General features: G+C 39.4%; 1 pseudogene; it reads right to left on the reverse strand.

Moving 5' to 3' along the window:
- The window catches only part of LOC142143238 (centrosomal protein of 170 kDa-like), a 59,054-nt pseudogene that overhangs the window by 19,394 nt on the left and 12,044 nt on the right, over positions 1–27,616 (reverse strand).

The raw sequence follows: 27,616 nt of genomic DNA on the forward strand, positions 1-27,616 counted from the left end.
TGTCCAGGAGACTGAAATAAGAAGTTTCTCAAGTTAAGATCCTTAATGAATCAGGCCCATGGTTGGGAACTGAACTCATGACCCCAGTGCTGTGAGGCAGAAGTGCAAACCACTAAGCCACCGTGCTGCAAACTCAACATCAAAAGCGAGCGAAGAAGAGGTAGTACCTCGGTGGCCTCCAAATGGATTCAGAGAAATGGATTTTACGGTGAGTACAAAAAACCTCTTTTTTTATCCATCATATTTGGGGGATACTGCTATTCATGGGGATGTTCAAAAGCTTCCCCTACGGTAGTGAAAGGTCAGACATAGCTGCACGGAAGACTTTATGTCTAAAACAGGCGTCCTTTAAAACAAAAAAAAGACATTTAACCTATATAAATTAATACAGTATGGATTGAGGACCAGGTTGGTGCCCAAAACAGATGGTTCACCAATGCTCTTACAAGGCATTATTAATAGATACCCATGGAAGGTGTATCAACTGCTATTATAGTTACTAATAGAATGTGGGGAAAAATAAAAGCAATAAATAAAAAGTACACCTGTTTCTACCCAATAACCCCCCATGACCTTGGGAAAAACACACACATACATTTGGCATCTCTATACTCCAGAAAATACAAATATTCTGGAATTTCTCCAAGTATGTAAAAGAAAACGAATAAAGAATTTTGGGAACAAATTTTTATTTTAGTCTGTTTATTCCTACCTAATGGCCTCAAGTGGGTGTATGGTTTTTAAATATGGGAAGAGCTTATCTAGAGGGTACAATTTAAGTCTACGAAACTCATGCTTCCTAACATTTTATACCTATGGCATTGACTGTCTTAAACATTCTTTCAACATATTTTCTTTAAAATTTGCTGTTTTTCTGAAAGTAAAAGATATAGTAGGAGAGATTAAAATGCAGCATGTCCAGCATTGTTGGATCTCCCCTATAAAGAGGCCAGGTTATATGCGGGCGCTCTGCTAGATATAGTAAATGGTCGGAATCCTAGCGGAGGCAAATCTTATCGTAGTGGCAATGCAGTATGTGCACTGTGAAAGGAGGGCTGTACAGGTGGATGAATAGTGATGAAACTGTATGGTAATGCAGTGGCTATAAAGGTGCATACATAGTGTTAAAACATAGTGGTGGCTAAGATAATTGCTATATCAGTAGGAATTTATACAATGGATAAAGTAGTATTTGTACAATGGATACATAGTGGTAATATAATGAATTGATAATAACTTTAGATGTGAATGCATAGCCTATATTGTAGTGGATGCATGGTGCAAGACAGGGTATGTACATGGGATGTGGTAGTAGCAGCACAGTAGATGAACTAGTAACTGCACAGTGGATGCATAGTGCCCCTACACTAAATGTGGGAATGCAACAATAACAATACAGAGTGTAAGGTGTCTATATTAGGAGGGGTGAAGTGCTTTAGTTAGTAGGGTTAGGCACAAACAAATATTTCCCATGATAACGACATTAAGAAATGTACTGCAATGAAATATATTGCAATAAATATCTGATTAATAGAAAAGACACAAAAATGCATGCGTGGAAAACAGACAACAGAACATAAGAGGTTACCACATGAATACCCAGTGCTGCTGCTGCTGCTGCTGAGGATGGAGAGCAGACAGCAGGACAGAAGTAGTTAGAACAGGAAAGAGGAAATTAGAGGGGATAAATCATTAGGGCTAGAGTACTGCTTTCCCAATACAGCAATCCCAACTTCACTCCACAAAGACCAAAGATGAAACTGCTCCCAGTTGCCTCCTCTGACTTGGGCAGTGGGGGTACTACTCTCCACAGCCTCTGATCATGCTTTGCAGCAGCTCACTGCAGGAGCCAGCTCATTGTTTTCAGCCAATCAGAAGATTGATCATGTGGGGAGTTAATATATAATAGTGCATCATAAGGGATCATTGCCATACCCACAAGCCATTCTCCAAAGCACCAACATTAGACTCAGATAAATTTCTCTCCTAGACCAAACCTCTTGCACACATTATAAAACAACGCTAGTTATGGCACCAAAACCCCTAGACACACATACACTATAAAACAAACCAAATACATTTGACCAAATTCCATGGTAAAAACCATTAAAGCTATTTTATCCTCCAAACCTCCATGATCACTTACCTTGCTTTGATGTCCTGTGGAAAGGGGGATTCAGATGACTGCATTTGGGCCACAAGGCCAGTCACTCAGTAGGTGGAAGGAGACTGTGCAGAGCGCAGGTGACATTATCAGTAGGAGTCACTAATGCATTGCACGGTCATCATCCCTCCAAATACAGTTGTGCAAGGGATTATGAAGTCAAAAGTGGCCAAATGATCCCCCCCTCTTCACTGGAAAGCAAAACAAGGAAAGAGGAAGAGGAAGAGGAAGAGACAAGTAAGCCAGGCCCCAGACTAACAGTAATATTGCAGAAATATAAAGTAAGATATACCACCTAATAGTCACTTTCTACTACTGCAGTATTACTATGGGTTCGGTATATTGCCCATCCCTATTACACAGTGGATGCAGACGTGGTTATACAGTAGATGTAGTGCTACAACATTGAAGGCTTAGTGAATTTCAGGGGATACACAGTGAGGAGTAGAATGGTGGGTGAATAGTGTCAATGTAGTTGGATGCTGTAAAGGCTATCCAAGGGATGCATACTGACTTTACAATAAATAGGCTTGTGGTTATAAAATGATTTCACATATATTTGCATGCATAGAGGCTGAATAGAAATTATACATTGGATAAAGTGGTTTCTATATAGTGGCTATATATATATATATATATATATATATATATATATATAATGCATAATGTCTATATTAAGGTGAACAGTGGTCAAGTCGTTAATGTTGTAATGGCTGTGCAGTTCTTGCATAGTGGCAAGACAATAATTGTAGCAGTAACTATACAGGCAAAGTATTAGTTGTTAAGGTAATGGCTATACAGTGGATGCTGTAGTACATATACAATGGATGCAGTATTGACTATATAGTGAATATGGAAGTAGCTATATTTATGTATTATATATAGATATATAGTGGAGAGGATAGGGAATGTGGTAGTGTTTCTGCAGACAGGCCTGGCACTACCATTAGGCAGCAGCCTAGGGCGCAGCTTTTGAGGGAGCCAATGGGATTAATAAACACTGTTAGGGTTAATTAATTATGGGGAGAGAGGAGTTAATTATGTTGAAGGAGTTGTTATGATGAGGCTAAAGGATTTAAAGATTATAAGGACGGGTTCATTATTTATGAGGAGGAGGATGTTGGAGCTAATGATTATACGGAGGTTAATTTGCAATGTTGGGGGTTAATTAAGGATGGGGAGGTTAATGTTGATAAAGAGGTTATTATGATGATGAGAGATGTATTGAAGGGATGAGGGCATTGATTGATGAGGGTGTAAAGTATTATGATGAGAAGTTAATTATGAGGATTTGGGGGGTTAGTAATGATGGACTGTTTCTGTGTGCTTGACTCCCAGACTAAAATTTGCCAGCCAGCTCAGGGATGATGGTGGTAAGAGGGATGGGGCTGGTATTGGTGTAATGTGTGGGGAGAGGAGTGGTGGTGTAATGCACCATCAGCTCTTTTAAGTGAGCAGTAATAAATTACATTTACCTTCTAGTGGAATTGGGGAAACAAAACAAAAAAATAAACATCCTTTAGTCAGGGTTGTAAAATTAAAAAGTTATTTTGTCTTAAATATCTAACTTTTAAAACAATAACCCTTTTACTAACATGCAGTACTAGCAGCCCTAATATGTGTCAAGATAAATGCCACCTTTCTGGTGCATCACTCTACTTTCAATCAGTACTGCAGGTATTCACTGGATGTTTAACCTAATTTCCCTGATGCTGGGGGAATGGAGAACTACATGACCTATTACCACACATTTACCATAAAACTTTAACTGACTTTAATAAGTCAGAATCATTTTTGGTTAGTTCTTAGTTAGCAAGTCAGATCTTTACATTTGCTTACAGATTCATAAATTACATGTAAGTGTAAGTATGTTTTAAAAGCAGAACTTTAAAAAAAAGAAATGAGACCTGAAAAAATACATATTGAATGTTATAAGCAAAAGACAAAGTAAGAGGAAAGAACCTGTATATCTTCATGAAGATCTCCTACCTCTTCTCTGGTGTCTATAGCTGAACCAGGTGTAGTAGCTGCTGTGCTTACTGTGGTGCTTGGTGCAGTGCCAGATGATGTCACTGAATCTATTTCCCCTGCAACGTCATTAATTTCTCGAGCAATGAGAGCCAAATCTTGGCCGATCCTGTAAAATGAAATTTCTAAAGTTACTGCCAAATTAATGATTTCCTAGAAATCCCAAGACTACTATATACTGTATAGCTGAAAACTGCTTATGCCTTTTATTGGCAGTCAGAACAGCTCTGGTTAATCAGAAAAGCATTCAGAAGCTACTCATTGCACACTTCCATATTTCCATGAAGTCCTTTCCACAATCATAGTAACTGACTTGAAAAAAGGTAAAAACTACGGTTTATCTGTTTGTATACAACACTTAAAAAATTGGAAAATTAAATGCATGGAAACAGAATAAAGAGTTGGAAGACAGACAAAACAGTAGCAATAGGAAAGTGGGGAGGTTGGGAATGCACAGACACAGGTTAGGGGGAGAATTAATACGGGCACTTCTAAATTTCCAGTATAACAGAACCGTTATAAGTATCATTTTCTCATGTCTAAATAAATGCCTAATATATTTTAAACAATAAACCATCATGTACAAGGGTCCGATGACACATTAGCTCCTACAGAGATGCCACATCTTGGGGTCCAGCTTTTTCCTTTACCACCACTGTGTCATGATGGGAAGGAAGATATCCTGAGTTTTTGAGTACAGGAGCTGGCTGAAGTGCTTGAAATTGTAGTCATTATTGTTTATGTTGGTGTTATTTGATTATTTTCAATAGTTTTGCTTGTTATGCGTTATTGTCTTGAATATTATTTTTAATAATTTGTGTGTAGGAATCCATATACATTTATTTATAATGTCTGAATGCTGGGTGGATTTATTGCTATGCATGTGCCTTTTAAAACAATATGCTCTTACCGTGCTATTTCTTCAAGATGAGCAGTCCAGTCACGGATATAATCTTCCTGTTCTTTTGCCTTATGTTTAAATGTAGAGGCATTTAAAGTTCCTGAAGGTGGTATAACTGGTATATTTCCAGTAACTTGTGATCGCTGAATTTTAATGGTTGGAGAGGCACGTAGTCGAGGGGGTTTGGTTGAGTTATGTTTAGATCCAAATTCATCTTTAGAAGTTAAAGTATACTCGGGAGGAACTCTTCTCCATCGGTTATTGGCTATTTATTATTTGTTGTGGTAAGGAAAAAAAAAATTATATTTAAAAAGATTTTTCAATAAAAAAAACATAGTTATAGCAGACAATGAAAATACATTAAAACTCTGTAAAAGTCACAGTAATAATATTTGCCAAATGTCCCTAATGTAAATTCTAGAATACTTCATAATAATATATTTAGTATAATAATATTCATGTTGAAGAACTTTACCAGTAACTATATTGTAACTATACATGGCTTACATTAATTATACTTGATATTTTCTCTGCCCGATAGTCAACATTTATCATTCTAAAACCATTCTGAAGTCAAAACAATATCTTCTGGATACTCTCAGTGGGCAAATCCATTTAAAATACCTTCTTTGTTGCCATTTAAACTATATTATAAACTATATTATAGCTGTCACGGTTCTTGCGAGGAGACTCGGCAGATGTAGCGAAACCAAGAGATTCGAACAGTTTGGCACTACTCCAACAGGGCGCGGAGTCTAACGAGGAGACGGTGTTCACCAGGAGCCGCCGCAAAGCGGTATGGGCTTAGCTGCGTCTACCTCGCAGGTCGCGGTCCCTACTAGAGCACTGTACGAAAGTCCCTGGGAAGACTACAGGCAGTAGTACCATAGGAAGGATGATCAATACAATAAGTAATGGCAATGAAGATGATGCAGATCGGTGTAACTCTGTAAACCACTATGTGGTGTAAAGTTCAGGAGAATGAGCGTCAGCTCTGAAGACAAATGTAGAGGAGATGTCTGGAGATGAGCGTCAGCTCTGCAGGCCACTATGTGGCAGAGAATTCCGTAGAGTGAGCGTCAGCTCTGCAGGCCACTATGTGGCGGAGAGTTCCTTAGAGTGAGCGTCAGCTCTGCAGACCACTATGTGGTAAAAGTTCAGGAGAATGAGCGTCAGCTCTGAAGACAAATGTAGAGGAGAAGTCTGGAGATGAGCGTCAGCTATGCAGGCCTCTATGTGGCGAAGAGTTCCGTAGAGTGAGCGTCAGCTCTGCATGCCACTATGTGGCGGAGAGTTTGGTGGAGTAAGCGTCAGCTCTGCAGACCACTATGTGGTAAAAGTTCAGGAGAATGAGCGTCAGCTCTGAAGACAAATGTAGTGGAGATGTCCGAAGATGAGCGTCAGCTCTGCAGTCCAGAATGGAGGTAAATCACTGGAAAGTAACAGGAAGCCACTTCAATCACCAGGAGGTAACACGAAGAACAGGCACTGAAGATAGAGAGGAGGTGCCTTTTAAACTTGCCGCCAGGGAGAAGGACCAATCAGCAGAGAGCAGGGGAATTAGAATAATCGCTGGGTCTGCACATGCGCAGACCCGAATCCAAGATGGCGGCGCCCTGCGGGAAGCGGAGTGCCGATGAGAGGTGAGTCTGCCGGGTGTCAGGTGCGCTGCCTGAACACTCGGCGCGTGATAATAGCTTCTATTGTCACATCATTGACCTATGTGTCTATGCAGAGCCAAAATAGTTTTTCATACTGATGATTTCATAGCAGTTTACATTAGTCAGACAATGTGGAAGCTGCTGCCATTCTATATGTACAGTGCATTAAGCGTTTAAAATCAGCAGAGAAGAATGTAAAGTAAGCATACCCTCTACTGGATGACAATTTGTGTCTAAGGCTTAATGCCGGAAATAAACAAAAAGTGTACATGAGCTTTATAATCTCCGATGTGTCAGACTAAAGAAAGTTAAAAGTGAGCAGACAGCGTCAGCTAGCTTCTTGTAACCAGTCAAAGAAAGCAATATGGACTCCCATAGAGGCTTGGTACTTAGGACAACCCCAGAGGTTCACAGGAACTTCTACTTGTCAGTAGAAGAAGAAATAAAAAACACTGATGCATTTCGGAGAGGGATAATCTTTAGTTTGTTTAGATAACTGTTATGGGACTGGCAGATATGATGGCATAGATAACTGAAATACTATATAGTACATGAGTGTGAATAATTGTATAAACAACTGTGAAATATATCCTAATTTTTGGTGACTAATGGTAAACTGAGAGTGGCAGAAATAAAAAGTATCCTTCACTATAATGTCCTGTTTAGTAAATACCACACTCATGCTAGAGCGTGACGTAGATAACAGTACAAAACATGAGTGGTGTGAATACTTGTATTACCCGCTGTGAAAGATAACATTCTTTGACATCAAGTCATCATAGATAAGATTGTTCCCTGTAGTTGCCATTTCAGGACATACCTTAAGAATATCACAGTTAATAAATTGCATATTTTCCATTCAGGGTATTTCAACAATACTTACAGCTTATCTTCTTCATTTCTATCTAATATTTACCTCAGCCAATATTCCTGTACACAGCCTGTCCTTTATTCAAAAGCTTGTGACACATTTGTGTGACAGGCTGACAACTTTTGATAATTAATACACTTTTTATATTTTAGTGACTAAAATATAAATATAAAACTACTGCTTGTGTTTTATAAGGAATAATTTACTCCTACCATGACATAAGCATAACCAGGACCTCTGTATGGTCACATAACTGTTCAGTAACTTCTAATATACAGTACTTCTATTTTACAGAAGAGGGCACATTATTACATATATATTTCACAGTTAATCATACACAGTATTTACTACCACTTCTCAGCTGAATTACTCCCTTTTTCCGTGTGTGGAGCGCTTCTGAAAAATGTAATGAGGATGGGAATAACAGGAGCACTCTGGGGAAAGACTGGGCTGATTTTTATATGTAGCAATGTATTTTATACATTGTGCTCCAAATTATGAAAATAACATGCTATCTGGAAAAGTCCTAAGCATTCCAGAGAAATGATCCCATGATTGTATACCAAAAATACAATTAAATAAAGCGGTAATAAAATAAGGAGTAACTTGCCCTCTACCTTGTAAAATAAGGAAAAAAGAAGTTACCTTCTGTGCTGTGTATACAACTTGTTTTATGATGATAGAACTCCTTTGTGATATATAATATTCTTACATTTTCAACAGAAGTGCTTATCCTGTGTATATTTTTTAAATGTTATCTATGAATGGATTATTAAATTATTTTTACAAATCTTCTAAATACATGTATTGATTTTAGCCAGTTTACACAGTTTCATTAATATTAAAATGTTACATTTACCTGAAGGAGAACTGTGAGTTGGCGCAGCCATCTTTGCTTTGGCATCTGATAAGCGAGAAATGCTGTTAGCTCTGGCCCTTGGTGAACTTTTCCCATCAGGTGTTGGAGTGGTTTTAAGACTATTCCCACTTGCAAATTTTGCTGTTTGAGAAGATCCAGAACCTTTTGATATTGTTGCTTCAGAGTCATTGCGTGCTGACAAAGAACCAAGTCTTGTTCTACGTGGCTGTGCAAGCAAATCAATTCTCGAAATAGTTTTTTTACCAGTAGGTTGTTTTGATGTTGAACTTGTAGATACTTCAGAGTCAACAAATGCTCTCTCATTATCCCCAACTTCTGTATCTGATGCTTCACCTAAGCGTGATCTACGCAACAGTGAAGTCCTAGTTGGACGAGGTCTTGGAAGAGTGATTGACTTATTAGCTGCAGAAGCTTTTGATGTTGCAAATTTGTCATCTGCAGAAGTAAACTGAGCTTTGGTAAGTGGCTTTCTAGAATATGTTTTTTGATCAGATGATAAAATATCTGAGACAGCTGAACAAGGTAGACTAGAAGTCTGGTCATCATCTGTCAAGTAGAGATATGGTGGTCTATTTCTTGCACTTGTTCGCAGTACCTTACGTATATCAGTTCTAGTTGCAACCTCTTTAACATTGGTTTTATTTTTTCTTTCTCGATTCACCGCTGCTGATGAATTAGGAAGGTCTTTAGAAGGAGAAGAAGTTGATTTCTCTTTGTGTAGACTACTGAGGCTTTTTCTCTTCTGGGGACATTTTTTATCTGAATTACCAGCAACAAAACTAATGGTGCTTGCTATATCAACATCTGACTCAGGGGATATAGCATTATCTTGGGTATAGCTAGGAGTGATTGGCTCCTCATCAGGCTTACTTTCATCTTGGAGCTTCGCCTCAAGGAAAGCCACGACTGCTTCTGTATCTTTCAAAAGGAAAGTAGTATCCAGGCTAGAGTCATCTACAGAGAAACTTCTCTCTCTTATATTGTTTGCAGATGTAATAGGAAAGATAGGTGACACAACATGTTGTTTATTAATGTGTGGAATAAGTTCTATTGGTACATTTGAGCTAGGTTTGTCTAGAGTGAAAGTACCCTGTCTCACTAGTGGCTTTATGTGTTCTTTTTTCTCAGTTTCAGCATTTTTAAGGTTATCATTGCTTGAAACCAATTCATTTTTTTTACTAAGTTCATGAGTCATTTCTAAAGATTTCTGCAGTTTGTAAACATTTTGAGTCAATGAATCACCTTTACTTAGTTGTACAGGTGGCGGCTTATTGGATAATTTTGCAGATGACACATCTATAAGACAAAAGGTGAAATATATATATTATATATATCATCATCATTAACATTTATATAGCGCCAGCAAATTCCGTAGCGCTTTACAATTGGGGACAAACAGGAATAAACAATACTGGGTAAAACAGACAAAGAGGTAACATATACACTCGCACACATTATATATACTGTATACATCTGGAGAGATCGAAAATCTTCAGAGATGTAAAATAAAGTATAAACATTATTATTAATGTAATTATAATTAAAGCACAAATTCCTACCACTTTATTTACTCTCTTAATATTGCACACCAGCCTAAGTTATGGCTTAAATTAATCATGCAGGTGTTTAGGGGCTGTATTAAATGTGGCAGTTTCCCATGTCTGTAGCTTTTACTTTCCTTGTTTAGATTGAGCCACGTTCTCCTTTGCATAGCATAGCAAGGAATCTCCACAAATGTACCTTCTCAAGCCCTGTATCTCATTTCAACATTCTCATTCTAAAAAAGGAAATTTCTGCACTTCTCAAGAACAGTAATCACATAGTTGCCCCTATATTAGGAATGCGCTTACTTCTGCCATCTTCTCCTCTCTGTCTGTGCAAACTCTTGCTCCTCCATAAATTCCATTTTACTCTCTAAACTAAATTGTCCCCTGTTTTGTTAAAGACATTTTGTACAATTTTTTTTAACTATTTTATTGTTGGAACCACCGCTATTTTTAACTATTCCCTCACTACTTTTGCCGCAATAGTATGTCACTTCACTATACTATAGAAGATCCACTAAGGTTACTTATACAGAATGGGATGGATCTAAACTACAATGTGACATTATTGTTGAGAAGGGCACAAACAACTAAACATAGAAAAATCTCAGGCCCTGTGGTGAAACAAAAAAACAAGGATCATCAACTGCCCAAAGATAGAAAATAGCACAGTACCTGAATACATCAGCTACTCAGATTAAGGAACTAGCACAGTGCCTGTATCTACCATAGGTAAGTGATTCTTGCAAGTTATGTCAAGTAACAGCATGCTGCCTGGAGTAGGAACTAGCGCAGTTCATGTAATCACCAACTGCCCAGAGATAGAAACTAGCACAGTACATGAATACATCAGCTACTCAGATTATGGAATTAGCACAGTGCCTGTATCCACCATAGAGAAGGTATGACCTGTAACAGCATGCTGCCCTAAGCCATGAACTAGGACAGTGACTGCAATCATCAACTATCTAAAGCCAGGAACTAGCAAAGTACTTGTATACACCAGCTGCCTGGAGCCAGGAAGTACTACAGTATCTTTATCCATGAACATGTATCCCCACATAGCTACAGTTGCTATTTTGCTACCTTATGTAACAAATGTACCGCACACCTATTATATTATAAATTTGTTTGGGCAGAGCCATCTTTACCTATTATTTCATGTTACTGTATATTATCTGTTTATGTCACAATCCCCTGATAGTATCATGCGGAATATGTTGGTGCTTTATAAATAAAAAATAATATTATTTTACTGTTTGATGTTATTATTTATATATTTTATTTGTGCATTCGAATAATTTTGTTGAAAAAAAAAAAGAAAGGTTAAAACTTTTGCAAATTTACTTTTTTTTATTAATGAACCAAAAATAATGAATATGTTCCTTCACATACATATTTTAATTACATGACGCAGGATAGAATAAATACAAAAATAAAAAATCTACATTTCTTCATATTCTAACTTAAAATAAAACTTTATATTAAATCATAACTTAGAAAAATAAAATATTATCTTCCTTCACTTATAAAATACCTATGATATTGTAAAATATAACAGCTTTGCAGGAAAAAATCTAATAAGCATTATTGCTTTACAATTGTGAGCTTTTTAATGTGTTCCAAATGTTAGAGGGGAAGTATCTTATATTTATTGCACAGTAAAATTGACATAGCCAGACATGTTATGACTCCATCCATGCTCAACTTGAAAGGACCTCTATAAGGGGGCTCTGCTATTCTGGTGTCCCAAGGACCAACAGACCCTAGGACATTCCAACATGCAATGTGACAACCAGTCTAGTGACATCACCATTTACAGCAGTGATGGGCAGCAGGTGGCCCTTGAGAGGCCAGCTGCCCTCTGAACCTTCACCTGCATCTCACCAGCTATATGCCCCATTCATCCTTTTCTCCACACTGCCCCCAGCTTTTATGATCTGCTTTATGCACTGCCGAACATTACCCATGCTCCCAACTATTGAAGAGCTTGGGCTATAGATGAAGTGATTATAAAGCAGCAAATAAATGAATCTGATCTCATTCTTTGCAAGCAGCCAACTTCTGCATCACATGGCTTCCTCTGCATAACATAACGTCCTGTCCACCATGACGGGTGGTCCTGCAGCACCAGTGGGATGTATGATAAATAGGTTTGTAAAGGGAATATGGGGTGTTTTGTGTGACTTTGCAGGTCTGAGGGGTGTTTTGAGTGAGTGGGGGAGTTTCAGATTAAGGCTAATGTGCAGCCTTTCTGAAAGTTTGAGGGCTACACATGCAGCCCCTAAAGTGTATCAGATTGCACATTAATGATTTACAGTAATGTAGACAAAATGATGCATTTGTGTGCACTGATGCAACCAAAATACATCTATGTCAACTTGGAGGAAACATTACAGCAACATTCTTGGTGGTAGTTGTGTATGAACACTACAATTTGGCACTCACCTTAGTGCTTTTTGTCCTTAGGGCTTAAAAGCAGTTTGTCTCTCATAGTGTATTCAGGTGACCAGGGAGGGAACAGAGTATGTTACTTTCACCAGGCAGAACAAATGAGATAATGAGGGGTCAGCTGATATCATTGCATCATAAGGGGAGTATGAGGATTCCACTGGTTGCCAAGCAACCAGACACACAATCATAATGAAAAAAAAGGGCTAAAAATATGGCAATCATTCAAAGACTGAGTGTACAAAGGGGAATACTATAGGTACATATGAGCAAATAGGAGCTAACACCACCCAAATACCGCATATATATATAGGAGCAGTACCATTAATCTATAACTATAAAAAGCTAAAAATGAAAATGAATATAAACAGACTAAGCGTGCCTAAACAAGTGCAAATGCTAAAAGATATACTATGAATAAAATGAATAAAATATTAAACACGTATTATACGTATTATCCAAATATAGACACAAACAATTAACTATATGGTCCTAAAGTAAACTCAGTCAAGGGACTAGAAAACTAGTACAATTCAGTAAAAACTAATTTTTAGTTATTAACCATGGAGCTAAATACATTATTTGGTTTTAAGTATCCCTCCTCTGACTGTATTCATGTCAATGGAGTCCACTGAAGCAGTTCTGATAAGAGGTTATTAGATCTTCCAGCAGCACAGTTGAAGGGTGTCAGGAGAAGAGACCTACTACATTTGTCACCCTAGAGGCAAAAACAATAGGAATTAGGGGTGTTTCTAAAGACCATTAAATAGGTGTGCAATATGAAATGCACTAGACGGATAAATTGGTGCTCTTGTGCAGACAAGGAAATGATGTGGTTCTGCACTTTTTGCAGTATGTAAATTAAGCCTTAACATTGCTCATTTCTAAAAAGAATATGGTTGGGGAAAAGTCTCATTTGCATGTAGGAAAAGGGAGTGCTCTTTATGGATTAAATATGTAAAGCATATTCATATAAAGAAAACAGCATAATAAAACATCCTGCACTATGCCATTCTGCTCCACAGGAGGTTTCTGTCCGCCCCAGTCAAACTCCACTTCTGCCACTGTCCTCGGAGCAGACCTCACCTATCAAGAGGCATTCTGGGTTAAATAGTGAACTGAATAAAGACTTAATAATGCATAGAATTTTGTTCTGCCTTGAGAATACACTTCCTCATACACACGTTTAACACGTTTAAATGTATCCCAGCTACTTCAATCTTCAGACTTGAAAACCAGCTTTCTGCATGATTGTAAGATCTGATGCTATAATAACCTTCTTTGATATAAAGTACATTAAGACATCAAAACATATTAGGATGGCTATAACTAAATTAGGTTTTGAGTTGGCTATTTAAATATAAGTTCAATAGCTTATCTTCTATCTATGTGCTATTTTCAACTTTATGAAAAGAAATGGGTTCAATTCAAATCAAAACATTTCTATCCTATGATTTGGTATAAAATACACTTGTAGACATAGGTCCTCTGCACTCACCATGTACAGACTGGGGTGCAAGAGGGGGTTGCCCACAATGTATAGACAAGAAAACAGGGATACTCTGCACTCTCCAAACACATATTTAATGCTATATCAAGTACTGTTCTATATTAAAAACAGGGAATGTTAGTTCCACATATTGCAATATATGTTTAAGCTGACCAACTCACGCCAAAGTCTTCCCATTCTGGTCAGTCCTAACATGATCAAATGCTATGCTATTTTATCTGGGCTTAAGGCTTACCTGCACACAGCTTTTTTTTTTTTTTTTTTTAAATCTTTTTATTAGTTTTTCTCAGAAGTCAGAAAAAGACATGACAGTAACAGTAACAAACACAAAGTATACAATACCAATTACTTATTTAGATGCGTTCATATACAATCAAAATTTTAGTCCAGTGACTGAATTTGCTTAAATTATACATTGACAATATGTATAGCTTTATGCTTATAACAATTTAAAATCTATATCGAAGAGAACAAGAAAAATACGGTTTTAAGGAAAACAAACGAAAGAAAAGGGGGGGGGAGTAGTTGCCACTTTAGCGAGCAGAAGTCAGCTAAACAGTACAGATCAATCTTTTTCCAACCTAGTAGTAGTCTGTGTCTTTTAGGGAATAAGACTAGATATTATTTTTGTAATTTTTCTCTGTATTCAGATTGAACTCAAATCCTCAGCATCCGAGAGAGTAAGCAGTATCTTTAGACACGAATAGATGATTTATTTATTTTTTCTCATTAGGCGGGTCGAGAATTAGCTTAATTGTTTATGTAAATACCAAGTAGTATATTCAAATAGTTTATAGATATTTTGTTGGATCGAGGGTTCTAGCGACTCAATATAAGTGCCCCATTTCTTCTAAAATCTTTCTCCACCTTTTTCTATGTCTGGAAGAGTGGCTCTTCTGTCCAAATAAATAATATTCAAAATTTCAATTTTGAGCATCTCTAGAGATGGAGGCACTGGCGATGCCCAAAATCGCAGAATCAGTTTCTTTGCTACCGTAACCAATACAGTCAGAGCAGGTAAAATCCCATAGCCGGGTAGGCATTCTTTCCAACTGTTGAAGTCAGCCAGCAAGAGGGATTCTGCGGCCAATGCCACCCCTGATTTAAATGTGTTGTTAATGAAATCAACAACTTTATACCAAGATTTCCTAATCTTCCTGCAGTTCCAGAAGTTATGTAACCAGTCTGCTTTTTGAGATTTGCATTTTGGGCATAGTCCTGTCTCCCCGTCAACCATAAACCTACGTCTTGACTGTGGTATTGTCACGATTTGCACTCTGCAGCTGCTGTCTGCAGTGACTCTATTGGATTTGTTATGCTTTCCACTTGTAGTACCACTGCCCACCAAAGGGGCCACTGTGCTACTTGATTATTCTCCTTGATCACTGGGAGTGGTTTCAGCTGCATGAGGCCTATTTATACCTGCCTGCTTCAAACAGTCTGGGCCAGATCATCAGGTCATTCTGAGGAGCATTCCCTGTGCTCAGCTTCTATCTGCTATCTGGACTCCTGCATATTTCTTCGTTGAAATCCACTATTTGCTGTTACCTGTGTCCTGGACTCCTGCAGCTTCAACCATTATACCTGGTACTTGTAGTTCAACGCTGCCTGTTGAAATCCACTATTTGCTGTTACCTGTGTCCTGGACTCCTGCATCTTCAACCATTATACCTGGTACTTGTAGTTCTACGCTGCCTGTTGAAATCCACTATTTGCTGTTACCTGTGTCCTGGACTCCTGCATCTTCAACCATTATACCTGGTACTTGTAGTTCTACGCTGCCTGTTGAAATCCACTATTTGCTGTTACCTGTGTCCTGGACTCCTGCATCTTTAACCATTATACCTGGTACTTGTAGTTCTATGCTGCCTGTTGAAATCTACTATTGCAGTTACCTGTTTCTCATCTGCACTTTGAACTGTCTCATGAGTTACCTTGTCCTCTCTGTTTATTAATAAACTCATTATAACCACTTATCTCCTCTCCGTGGTCATACCTGGGGAATCCTGACAGTATGATCTGGCCATAAAACCAAGCCTGCTGCTGCACGGCTTTCATCTCTTTTGGAAAGGATTTCCAGGGAAGTGACCTACTCCGTTTTCAACATTAAGACCATGGCTGCTATTTCCTCAGAAAATTCCCTGTTCCAGTTGCTCCAAGTGGACATTCTTCAACTTCGCACTCAAATAGCGCAAGTATCTTCCTTGCTGAACCAAGTGCTAAGCAACTTCCAGTTTCCACCCCTAATACATCCTGCTGTAAGGAGTCTAACTATGCTGCTAACATTTCATTACCAAATTTGTCTGCCTTTGACTCTCTGCAAGCAGTACCTCCCAATATTCCTGTAACAAATTCCAGGTTTTCAGGTGCTCCACGCCCTTACCTGACCGAAGAGGAGCGATGGCGCGGGATGACCCACAAACTGTGTCTTTACTGTGCCAGTGATGTACATTTTTTACAGGATTGCCCGCTCCGTAGACTCCGACCATCTTCAACCTCTATCTCCAGCTCTAAATTACAAGCTTCTGTCTTCATTCCAGACATGTTATCTGCTCCCATGAGAACCCAGGTTCCCCAGTTCAACCCAGAGGGGGCGCTGCCCTTAAAGTCTGCTCCAGAGGGGGCGCTGCCCTTAAAGTCTGCTCCAGAGGGGGCGCTGCCCTTAAAGTCTGCTCCAGAGGGGGCGCTGCCCTTAAAGTCTGCTCCAGAGGGGGCGCTGCCCTTAAAGACTTCTCCAGAGGGGGCGCTGCCCTTAAAGTCTGCTCCAGAGGGGGCGCTGCCCTTAAAGACTTCTCCAGAGGAGGCGCTGCCCTTAAAGACTTCTCCAGAGGGGGCGCTGCCCTTAAAGTCTGCTCCAGAGGGGGCGCTGCCCTTAAAGTCTGCTCCAGAGGGGGCGCTGCCCTTCCCGTCCGCTCCAGAGGGGGCGCTGCCCTTCCCGTCCGCTCCAGAGGGGGCGCTGCCCTTCCCGTCCGCTCCAGAGGGGGCGCTGCCCTTCCCGTCCGCTCCAGAGGGGGCGCTGCCCTTCCCGTCCGCTCCAGAGGGGGCGCTGTCCCTCCAGTCTGCTCCAGAGGGGGTCCTGTCCCTCCAGTCTGCTCCAGAAGAGTTGCCAGTCCATGCGGTCCAGCCCGAGTTGCCAGTCCATGCGGTCCAGCCCGAGTTGCCAGTCCATGCGGTCCAGCCCGAGTTGCCAGTCCATGCGGTCCAGCCCGAGTTGCCAGTCCATGCGGTCCAGCCCGAGTTGCCAGTCCATGCTCCCAAGTCTGCGGCCCAGTCCGGGCCTGCTCCCAAGTCTGCGGCCCAGTCCGGGCCTGCTCCCAAGTCTGCAGCCCAATCCGGGCGCCCTGCCAAGTCATCTGCCCAGTATGGATTGTCTTCTGCCAAGGGGGTCCTACCCAAGTCCCAAGGGATGTATGTTCAACCCGAGCTGGCCGAGTCTCATGCTAATTCGAATTCACTTTCTGTTCAAGTCTTCCAACCACCTACTTTCAATGGGGATATTCAGCAATTTCGTGCTCTTATTAAATTCTGTATATCCTATTTTCCCTCTGTATCCAACCTCCTTGATACTCAACGAAAGCAAGTGTTTTACATGTTGGCCAACTTTACAGGGGGAGCTCTGGAATGGGCAGAGCCCTTAATTGAAACCCAAGATCCCATTCTGTCTGATTTACAGCTTTTTACTGAGGCCGTGATCAAAGAATTTACACCAGCACCTGCTATTCTCACTCCCAGTGGTTCATCTATGCCACATGTTCTATCTCCAGCTACTCCCACTTTGAGATTATCGTTTTCTTCACTCCATTTCCAGCAACCCTCTAAAAACCATAAAAAGAAAGTGAAGAGGAAGAAGAAGAAGAAGAAAGATTCTCCTGGATCTCAACTCCCCTGTGGTGTGGTTTCTATACCCTTCCCATCCTTGCATGAAGACTTCTCAAATACATGCCCAATTCTGGACTATGACTCTGACTTTTCTGACCATTTCTAGTATTTGGGCGTCTGGAATCCGCCCTTTAAGGAGGGGGTACTGTCACGATTTGCACTCTGCAGCTGCTGTCTGCAGTGACTCTATTGGATTTGTTATGCTTTCCACTTGTAGTACCACTGCCCACCAAAGGGGCCACTGTGCTACTTGATTATTCTCCTTGATCACTGGGAGTGGTTTCAGCTGCATGAGGCCTATTTATACCTGCCTGCTTCAAACAGTCTGGGCCAGATCATCAGGTCATTCTGAGGAGCATTCCCTGTGCTCAGCTTCTATCTGCTATCTGGACTCCTGCATATTTCTTCGTTGAAATCCACTATTTGCTGTTACCTGTGTCCTGGACTCCTGCATCTTCAACCATTATACCTGGTACTAGTAGTTCTACGCTGCCTGTTGAAATCCACTATTTGCTGTTACCTGTGTCCTGGACTCCTGCATCTTCAACCATTATACCTGGTACTTGTAGTTCTACGCTGCCTGTTGAAATCCACTATTTGCTGTTACCTGTGTCCTGGACTCCTGCATCTTCAACCATTATACCTGGTACTTGTAGTTCTACGCTGCCTGTTGAAATCCACTATTTGCTGTTACCTGTGTCCTGGACTCCTGCATCTTTAACCATTATACCTGGTACTTGTAGTTCTATGCTGCCTGTTGAAATCTACTATTGCAGTTACCTGTTTCTCATCTGCACTTTGAACTGTCTCATGAGTTACCTTGTCCTCTCTGTTTATTAATAAACTCATTATAACCACTTATCTCCTCTCCGTGGTCATACCTGGGGAATCCTGACAGGTATATATGCTCTATGAATCACCTTCAGGTGTACTTCCTGGAGATGAGCAGTAGATAAGGATTTCCAGATAAATTCAAAGTGCCGAGTTAAGGTGATTGGCTCATTTATACTAGAGATGTCTTTTTGCCACGCCTTCACTGTTCGGTTCCAAGGGGTTATATTTTGCGTAGATAGTAGATCTGCATAAATATATCTAATTTTAAATTTGATATTTTTCAAAAAGGAGAGCAGACTTTCCAAATTATCTGGGTTTTCTTTAGATTTCCTCGGATCTAGGTTTGAGTTTGCATAATGTCTAAGTTGGAGATACATAAAAAACTGAGAATTAGGGGTCCCTAGTTTTTCTTTTAATTGCTCAAAGGAATAAACCCTGCCACCCGGGTCAAAAATGTCCCTTATTGCCATTATTCCTTTATCACGCCATGCGAGATAGTTAATATTTTCTAAACTGGGCTGAAATGCAGGATTACCCCAGGTTGGGAGATAAGAAGTGGTTTTGAAGTCTCTATTATACTTTTTGTTAATATGGATCCAAGCTTTGTGCGTATCCTTAAAAAAGATATTTTTATCAATTTGTGGCGGTATCAAGGCTTTAGGTAAGTGTAAAAGAGCTGCCGGGGAGTATGGATGAAATAGAGCGTTTTCAAGTTTTTTATCAGTATAGCAATTACGTTGAAAAAGCCAGTTAGAGATGTATCTGAATAATGCTGCTTGTGTAAATAAGTTTATATCAGGCAAGCCTATTCCTCCTTGTGATTTTCCGAGAATCAGTTTGCTTCTTGGTATACGAGGTTTTTTAGAGTGCCAAATAAATTTGGAAAACAATTTTGTGCAAACATGCGTGTCCAGTTTGTTTAATCCTATATGGAGCATTTGAATTGGATATGATAGCTTTGGAAAAACTACACTTTTTATGACCGCATTAGGCCCTAGGAGAGAAAGTGGGAGATCATGCCATTTGGTTAAAAGCATTGAAATTTGTTTGATAATAGCAGGGTAATTGGCCCCATACAAGTTTTGGAGCTTAGCTGGGATATGAATTCCTAAATACTTGATTTTGGTATGACTCAGCGTGAAGTGAGATGTGAGGAATGTGTTATTCGTTATAGTTTGGGAACCTGCCAATGGGAGCATTTCTGATTTATCAAAATTTATCTTATATCCTGCAAAGGATCTAAATTCCTGAATTGTTTTTAGGATAGCCGGGATTGATTTTTCTGGGTTAGACACCATCAATAGCATGTCATCTGCGAAGAGGGCCAATTTAACCTCTTGGTTGCAAACTTTTATGCCTATGTAATCTGAGTTTTTTTCTTAAAGCCACTGCAAGGGGCTTTAGCGCCAACGCAAATAATAATGGAGATAGTGGGCACCCCTGCCTGGTACCTCTTTCTACTGTTAATGGAGCTGATAGATAACCATTGGACAGGATTTGTGTATTAGGTGAATGATACAATGTTTTCAGGGTTTTAATGTATTGTGTAGGGAATCCGAATTTGTGAAGGGTAGTGAATAAATGTTCCCAGGTTACCAGGTCAAATGCCTTTTCGGCATCTAGGGAGAGTAAAAGGCCGGGTCTTCTTTCCCTGAACCCTCCAAGGCCTGGAGGACCGTTAGGATTTTTCTAACATTGGTTACTGAATGCCGCCCCCATATAAAACCTGTTTGATCATTGTGAATAATAGTTGGCAACAGGATTTTGAGGCGTTCTGCCATTATTTTCGTGAATAGTTTATAATCAACATCAAGTAGTGATATGGGTCTATAAGATCCTGGTAGCCCGTGATCCCGTCCCGGCTTAGGGAGCACTTTGACAATAGCGCTATTAAAATAAATTGGGATTCTGTTTTCCAAGAGTATCAGATTGAAGAGATCTGTCAGCAGAGCTACAACTCTGTCTTGTAAAAGTTTGTGAAATGCCCCACTAAACTCGTCTGGGCCCGGGGACTTGAAAGACTTCAATTGTTTAATCGCTTGCAATACCTCCTCAGAGGAGATGGGCTGAATTAAGGAGTCTGCCTGCATTTTTGTCAGTTGGAGCAGAGCGTTTTTACCCCAAAACAGGGATTGTGCATTTGTATCAATTGTGTCTTGGGTATAAAGATTAGAATAGAATGATTTTAGGATTTCTATGATTTCTGTCGCTCTATATTTTATAGACCCATCATGCGATTGTAATGATGGAATATTACTGTTTAGCCTGGTGCCATTTAGTAAGTTCGAAAGAATTCTACTGGATTTATTGCCAAACTTATAGAAGTTAAACTTACTTGCCATATCTTGTCGTGTGCATTGCTGCTGCACTACCTGATCAAAGTGGACTTGTTTTTGTTTATATTTGTTTTTATTTTCTGCGGTAGGCTGACCTTTATATAACTCAAAGGACTTTGTCAGTTCACGCTGAGCCTCCAAATAAGTTTTCTGTTGGTCTTTATTATATTTTGTCGTATATGAAATGATCTCCCCCCTCAGGACTGCTTTGGCCGTCTGCCAGAAGAGCAAAGGGTCATCGACATGTTGTTGGTTATTATGCACATATTCGTCCCATGCTAGTTTTAACATATCTTTGAATTTATTGGAATTAGAAAGCTTGGCTGGGAATCTCCATTGCCTATGTTTACCTAGTGGAGTCTGTCTTTCTATTTTAATCCAAATCATAGCATGGTCAGAGAGACCTATTGGTTCAATACCAGTTGATAGGATTTTATTGCCTAAAGTGTGTGAGACCAGAAAATAATCTATACGGGAGAGTGTGTTGTGAGCTGCTGATAAACATGTGAACTCTAAATCGACTGGGTGTCTAGCTCTCCATACATCAAACAACCCCAGCTGTTCACTTATATACTTTATACCAATTTGACCACCAGACCTCTTCTGTCTTAAGGGAGCTGATCTATCTAAGTGTCTAGAGGCCACCATATTAAAGTCTCCTCCAATTATGAGAGATAAATTTTAAGTATGTATAGAGTTTATTAATCAGTTGTAGAAAAAATGGTTTAGACTGCCTATTAGGGGCATAAACATTGCAAAGTACATATTTGGAGCCTTCGATAGTAGCCTCTAATATAACAAATCTCCCTTCTTTATCAATTATCTTATGGTGAATATCCACCTGAAGGATTTTTCTAATTAGGATTGCCACTCCTCTTGACTTCTTATTGTATGAGGCATATACTAAAATTTTATGTCCTAACATAGAGAGTTTGTCATGCTCTGTGTCAGTTAGATGGGTCTCCTGAAGTAAGGTAATATCTGCTTTACACTTGTTTAAATATGTCAGCAATTTTTTCCGTTTAATAGGTGAGTTGATACCTCCAACATTCCATGAACAAATTTTTAGCGCAGACATCTAATTTTCATATTTATATATTCTAGGGCAATGTCAATAAACTTTGGACTAGAAATATGAATTAGAAATGAATAACTTTGACCTGACAATGAAAATATAAAAAATAAATAATTAAAAATATTTCGTGTGTTGGTCTTTCTTCCCCCATACTGTTGTTTGGCGTTTGATCTGATTTTTTTTTTTTATTTTTTTTTTTTGTTGTTGTTTTGTCTAAACTTTAAAGAAGAGCAACTACTGTTAAGGTAGGGAAGAGGTGGGGACATAAACATTGGGTGTGAAAGAAATAGGTGTGGCACAGAATAGTCACTGTGAACTCCAATTTTTTTTCAGTGTGCTGGAGACCAGCCCACCACCTTGACAAATTAAATGTAAATTTAATGAGAAATACTAACCATAATATTGGGATAGAGAGTTTAAAGTGAAGTGAAGGGAGGGAGGGGGACCCCACTAATTTGGCGATAGAAACCCACAGTTACCATCATCGTTACATGTTAATTAATGCAGTACAGTACAGTACAAAATAACATAACATACCGGGGATAACTCTGCATTAAAATTTAAATCTAGATCTAATAGGTAGGGCCAAAGCATAAAAACAACATCAGATCAGAATAGTTTAGCTTAGTGATACTATAACATTAAACATATTCTTAGTTACCATTGCGGCCTTGGATAGCATAATACAATCTTGAGACTTTTCAGATATTAGAGTATTAATAATAGAGCTTTTTTTTTTTTTTTTTATAAATCTCAAGCTTATCTAATGTTGAGTCTCCTTAGGTAAATCAGTTCATACTCACAAAGCTTTCTGCCACATAAAGTCTATATAACTAACATTTTAGGAATATAAGTATGGAATAAACACATTAAGACTAGATAGGCATATTTACGTGACCACGGGAACGAAACCAATTGTCACGACAGCTCAGATATTGTGAAAACGTGATAAGCTGGCACATGCTTCTGGCAAGTCCAAAACTTAGTCAGTCTCTTTGACTTGTTGATTCAGCTTCCGCTTCCAGTTCTTGTAAGTAGGCTTGCGCAGTCATGAAGTCCTTATAATCTTGGCCTTTGAAGATCCTCAGGTGTGCTGGATATAAGAGAGCAAACTTCTTTTCTCTCTTCACCATCATAGAACAGACCATAGAGAATTCCTTCCTTGCCCTAGTAACTTCTGCTGAGTAATCCTGGAAGAGCACCAAGCGGAAACCTTCCCATTTTATCGGGCCCGAAAATTTTGAGGCCATCCAGAGAGCATTTTTATGCGTATAATTGAGGCATTTAAAGATTACTGTGCGAGGCCTTTCTTTCATATTTTCTCTTCATGGCCCCAACCTATTCGCACGTTCGATCTCCATATTGGCGAAATCCTCGCTTATCCCCAGAGGTTTTGGTAACTCTTTCGATACAAACGTTGGCTGGGCCTTTAATTGTTTCTAGCAGACCTACCAACTGTAAATTACTCCTCCTGGATCTATTCTCCAAATCATCCAGCTTATTTAGCATCTGTTTTTGAGTTTTGAGTAGTGAGTCTGTGAGAGTCTTCTGGTTTCCGATATCACGCATATTTTCTCCAATGCGTAACTCGTTTACCTGGACTTGTTTAGTAATCTGTGAGACCTGGTCCTTAAGCTCTTGCATAGCAGCTGTAAGAGTGCTCATTTGTTGCTGCATTAAAGGTTCCATAGTCTCTTTGATGGCTCGAACTACTGATTCATAAGAGAGAGCTGGTGTATCCGGTGTCAAGTGATTAGCACGAGGTGCAGATGAAGAACTGGCATTTGAGTTGTCACTCACATCCTTGTCACTCATTTTGTTGCCTTGCTCAACATTCCTCGCTCCTCTTTTACGTTCAGGTTCAGTGCGTTGCTGCTTACCACCCGTGGGTGGGTTAACATATCTATCCATTATAGATGGTAAAGATCAAAAGACAGTTCCCCAGATGAATAACTTTAGATTTTAGAGTAGTCCCCTTCAATTTTAGAAAGAGTGGACAATTCTCCCTCCCAATTTGATTGGAGTATTACATCTCAGAGGATTCACGAATATAAGAGGAATATTCTCTTATTTGTTTTATAGGAAAAAGATTATTTCAAGGACAGTTGTTCCAAAATGTTATGTTAAAAGATCTGCTTTTGCTGCTGTGTTTTCAGTTAAGAACAATTTTATGTATTAAAGTATAGGTTATCCTGCAATGGACTTTCAAACCACTAGAGGGGGCACTATCACCTCCACTGTTGTCAAATATCTTTGCAAAGGTGTCTAGGATTGCAGGAATAAATGTTCTCTTTGCAAGATATTTCTGTTATTGATGTACTATGCTCCTGGGGTATCCAAGTAGATTAAGATTAAGATATATAGGGTTGTATTTCCTTCGTCTATATTTTTATTTATTGCAAATAAACTTTTGTCCTCTTTTTTTTCCTTTTTTTTCTTTCTTGTTTTATTTCTCTCTTAACTTCTTCTTTATAATGCTTAATTTCACAGATTAGGAGCTGATATTTCTCACCTTGATTCAACGATATTTTCGCGCCAAAATTTTTTTCTCTTGTCTAGCCCCAAGTGCAGATAGCTGTTTTCTGCAGCCGTTGGTAGCGGATTCAGGCAGTCCAAAATCGGAATACTTTGTTTCTGTGGGTCAGGACTTGTGGTATCAGGATCGCTGCCCTAGCAGTAATGACCACTTCTGTTTCTGCTGCTTGCTGTTTGAAACTCCTATGCTGGCACCGCAATGGCGCCCAAGCGCGCTCCGGGGAAGAGCTGGCCTCCGGTATTCAGGCAGATCGTTTTAACGTTTTACCCTTGGGTTCACAGAACCCTGCGGCACTGCGGGGATGTTTTCTGTGCTTTTCCGCACACTCTGTCCGCTCAAACCCGGCCTTTTCTATGAGTAGTCACCGGAGCTCTCTCACAAGCGTCCGGCCATGTCGGCTTACAAGCCACGCCCCTGAACACAGCTTTTAAAGGAAAGTCTTTCCCTTGCTCTAGCAGCCATGGGAGACCTGGGACTCACCTGACACACAAGTTGGAATTAATTAATGTAAAGAATGGGGTGCAAGAGTCATGGGACTTACATTGTATAAACAAAAACAGACATAGGTCCTCTGCACTCACCATGTACAGACTGGGGTGCAAGAGGGGGTTGCCCACATTGTATAGACAAGAAAACAGGGATACTCTGCACTCTCCAAACACATAATTAATGCTATATCAAGTACTGTTCTATATTAAAAACAGGGAATGTTAGTTCCACATATTGCAATATATGTTAAGCTGACCATCTCACGCCAAAGTCTTCCTATTCTGGTCAGTCCTAACATGATCAAATGCTATGCTATTTTATCTGGGCTTAAGGCTTACCTGCACACAGCTTTTAAAGGCAAGTCTTTCCCTAGCACTAGCAGCCATGGGAGACCTGGGACTCACCTGACACACAAGTTGGAATTAATTAATGTAAAGAATGGGGTGCAAGAGTCATGGGACTTACATTGTATAAAAAAAAACAGACATAGGTCCTCTGCACTTACCATGTACAGACTGGGGTGCAAGAGGGGGTTGCCCACATTGTATAGACAAGAAAACAGGGATACTCTGCACTCTCCAAACACATAATTAATGCTATATCAAGTACTGTTCTATATTAAAAACAGGGAATGTTAGTTCCACATATTGCAATATATGTTTAAGCTGATCAACTCACGCCAAAGTCTTCCCATTCTGGTCAGTCCTAACATGATCGAATGCTATGCTATTTTATCTGGGTTTAAGGCTTACCTGCACACAGCTTTTAAAGGCAAGTCTTTCCCTAGCACTAGCAGCCATGGGAGACCTGGTACTCACCTGACACAAGTTGGAATTAATTAATGTAAAGAATGGGGTGCAAGAGTCATTGGACTTACATTGTATAAACAAAAACAGACATAGGTCCTCTGTACTCACCATGTACAGACTGGGGTGCAAGAGGGGGTTGCCCACATTGTATAGACAAGAAAACAGGGATACTCTGCACTCTCCAAACACATAATTAATGCTATATCAAGTACTGTTCTATATTAAAAACAGGGAATGTTAGTTCCACATATTGCAATATATGTTTAAGCTGATCAACTCACGCCAAAGTCTTCCCATTCTGGTCAGTCCTAACATGATCGAATGCTATGCTATTTTATCTGGGTTTAAGGCTTACCTGCACACAGCTTTTAAAGGCAAGTCTTTCCCTAGCACTAGCAGCCATGGGAGACCTGGTACTCACCTGACACAAGTTGGAATTAATTAATGTAAAGAATGGGGTGCAAGAGTCATTGGACTTACATTGTATAAACAAAAACAGACATAGGTCCTCTGTACTCACCATGTACAGACTGGGGTGCAAGAGGGGGTTGCCCACATTGTATAGACAAGAAAACAGGGATACTCTGCACTCTCCAAACACATAATTAATGCTATATCAAGTACTGTTCTATATTAAAAACAGGGAATGTTAGTTCCACATATTGCAATATATGTTTAAACTGACCAACTCACGCCAAAGTCTTCCCATTCTGGTCAGTCCTAACAAGATCAAATGCTATGCTATTTTATCTGGGTTTAAGGCTTACCTGCACACAGCTTTTAAAGGCAAGTCTTTCCCTAGCACTAGCAGCCATGGGAGACCTGGGATTCACCTGACACAAGTTGGAATTAATTAATGTAAAGAATGGGGTGCAAGAGTCATGGGACTTACATTGTATAAACAAAAACAGACATAGGTCCTCTGCACTCACCATGTTAGGACTGACCAGAATGGGAAGACTTTGGCGTGAGTTGGTCAGCTTAAACATATATTGCAATATGTGGAACTAACATTCCCTGTTTTTAATATAGAACAGTACTTGATATAGCATTAATTAAGTGTTTGGAGAGTGCAGAGTATCCCTGTTTTCTTGTCTATAAAATACACTTGTGTCAGTTTATTTTTCATAAATTTCAAATGAAAATTAATCCAAAATTTGCAGAGAATATTTTGGTAAAACAGCTAACTTATCAATCAATTCACTAGAATGTACCTTTATGAAAACTAAAAGTAGTGCTTGAATACACTACAAGTAAAGTAACCCTATAATGAATAAAGCATACCGAAATTTATTTAGAAAAAACAAAACACATGGCCAAAAGGTAATGCTTGTGGAAGAAATTACCATTTTCAAGAGAAGAAACTATATTTGCTTCACTCTTCCCGTTATCTTGGTCATGCCCCACATGATTAGAAGCCAGACTTGTCCATTGAGAGGCCCAAAGTTTTTTGCTAGATGAAGTGACAACATCCTGGAATAAGAAAAAATAAAACAATGTGTTAGCAATAAATCTAAAGGAACACTTTTGCCAAAATTAAAAAACAAAACAAAAAACCCAGCCATAATTTTTATTATTTAGAGGTGTTGTCCATTTTTGGACAACATCCACCACTTCATCATGATATTCTCTTCTCTCTCCTAAAGCC

The sequence above is a fragment of the Mixophyes fleayi genome, chromosome 3 (assembly GCF_038048845.1).
Source record: "Mixophyes fleayi isolate aMixFle1 chromosome 3, aMixFle1.hap1, whole genome shotgun sequence".
Classification (NCBI taxonomy): Eukaryota; Metazoa; Chordata; class Amphibia; order Anura; family Limnodynastidae; genus Mixophyes; species Mixophyes fleayi.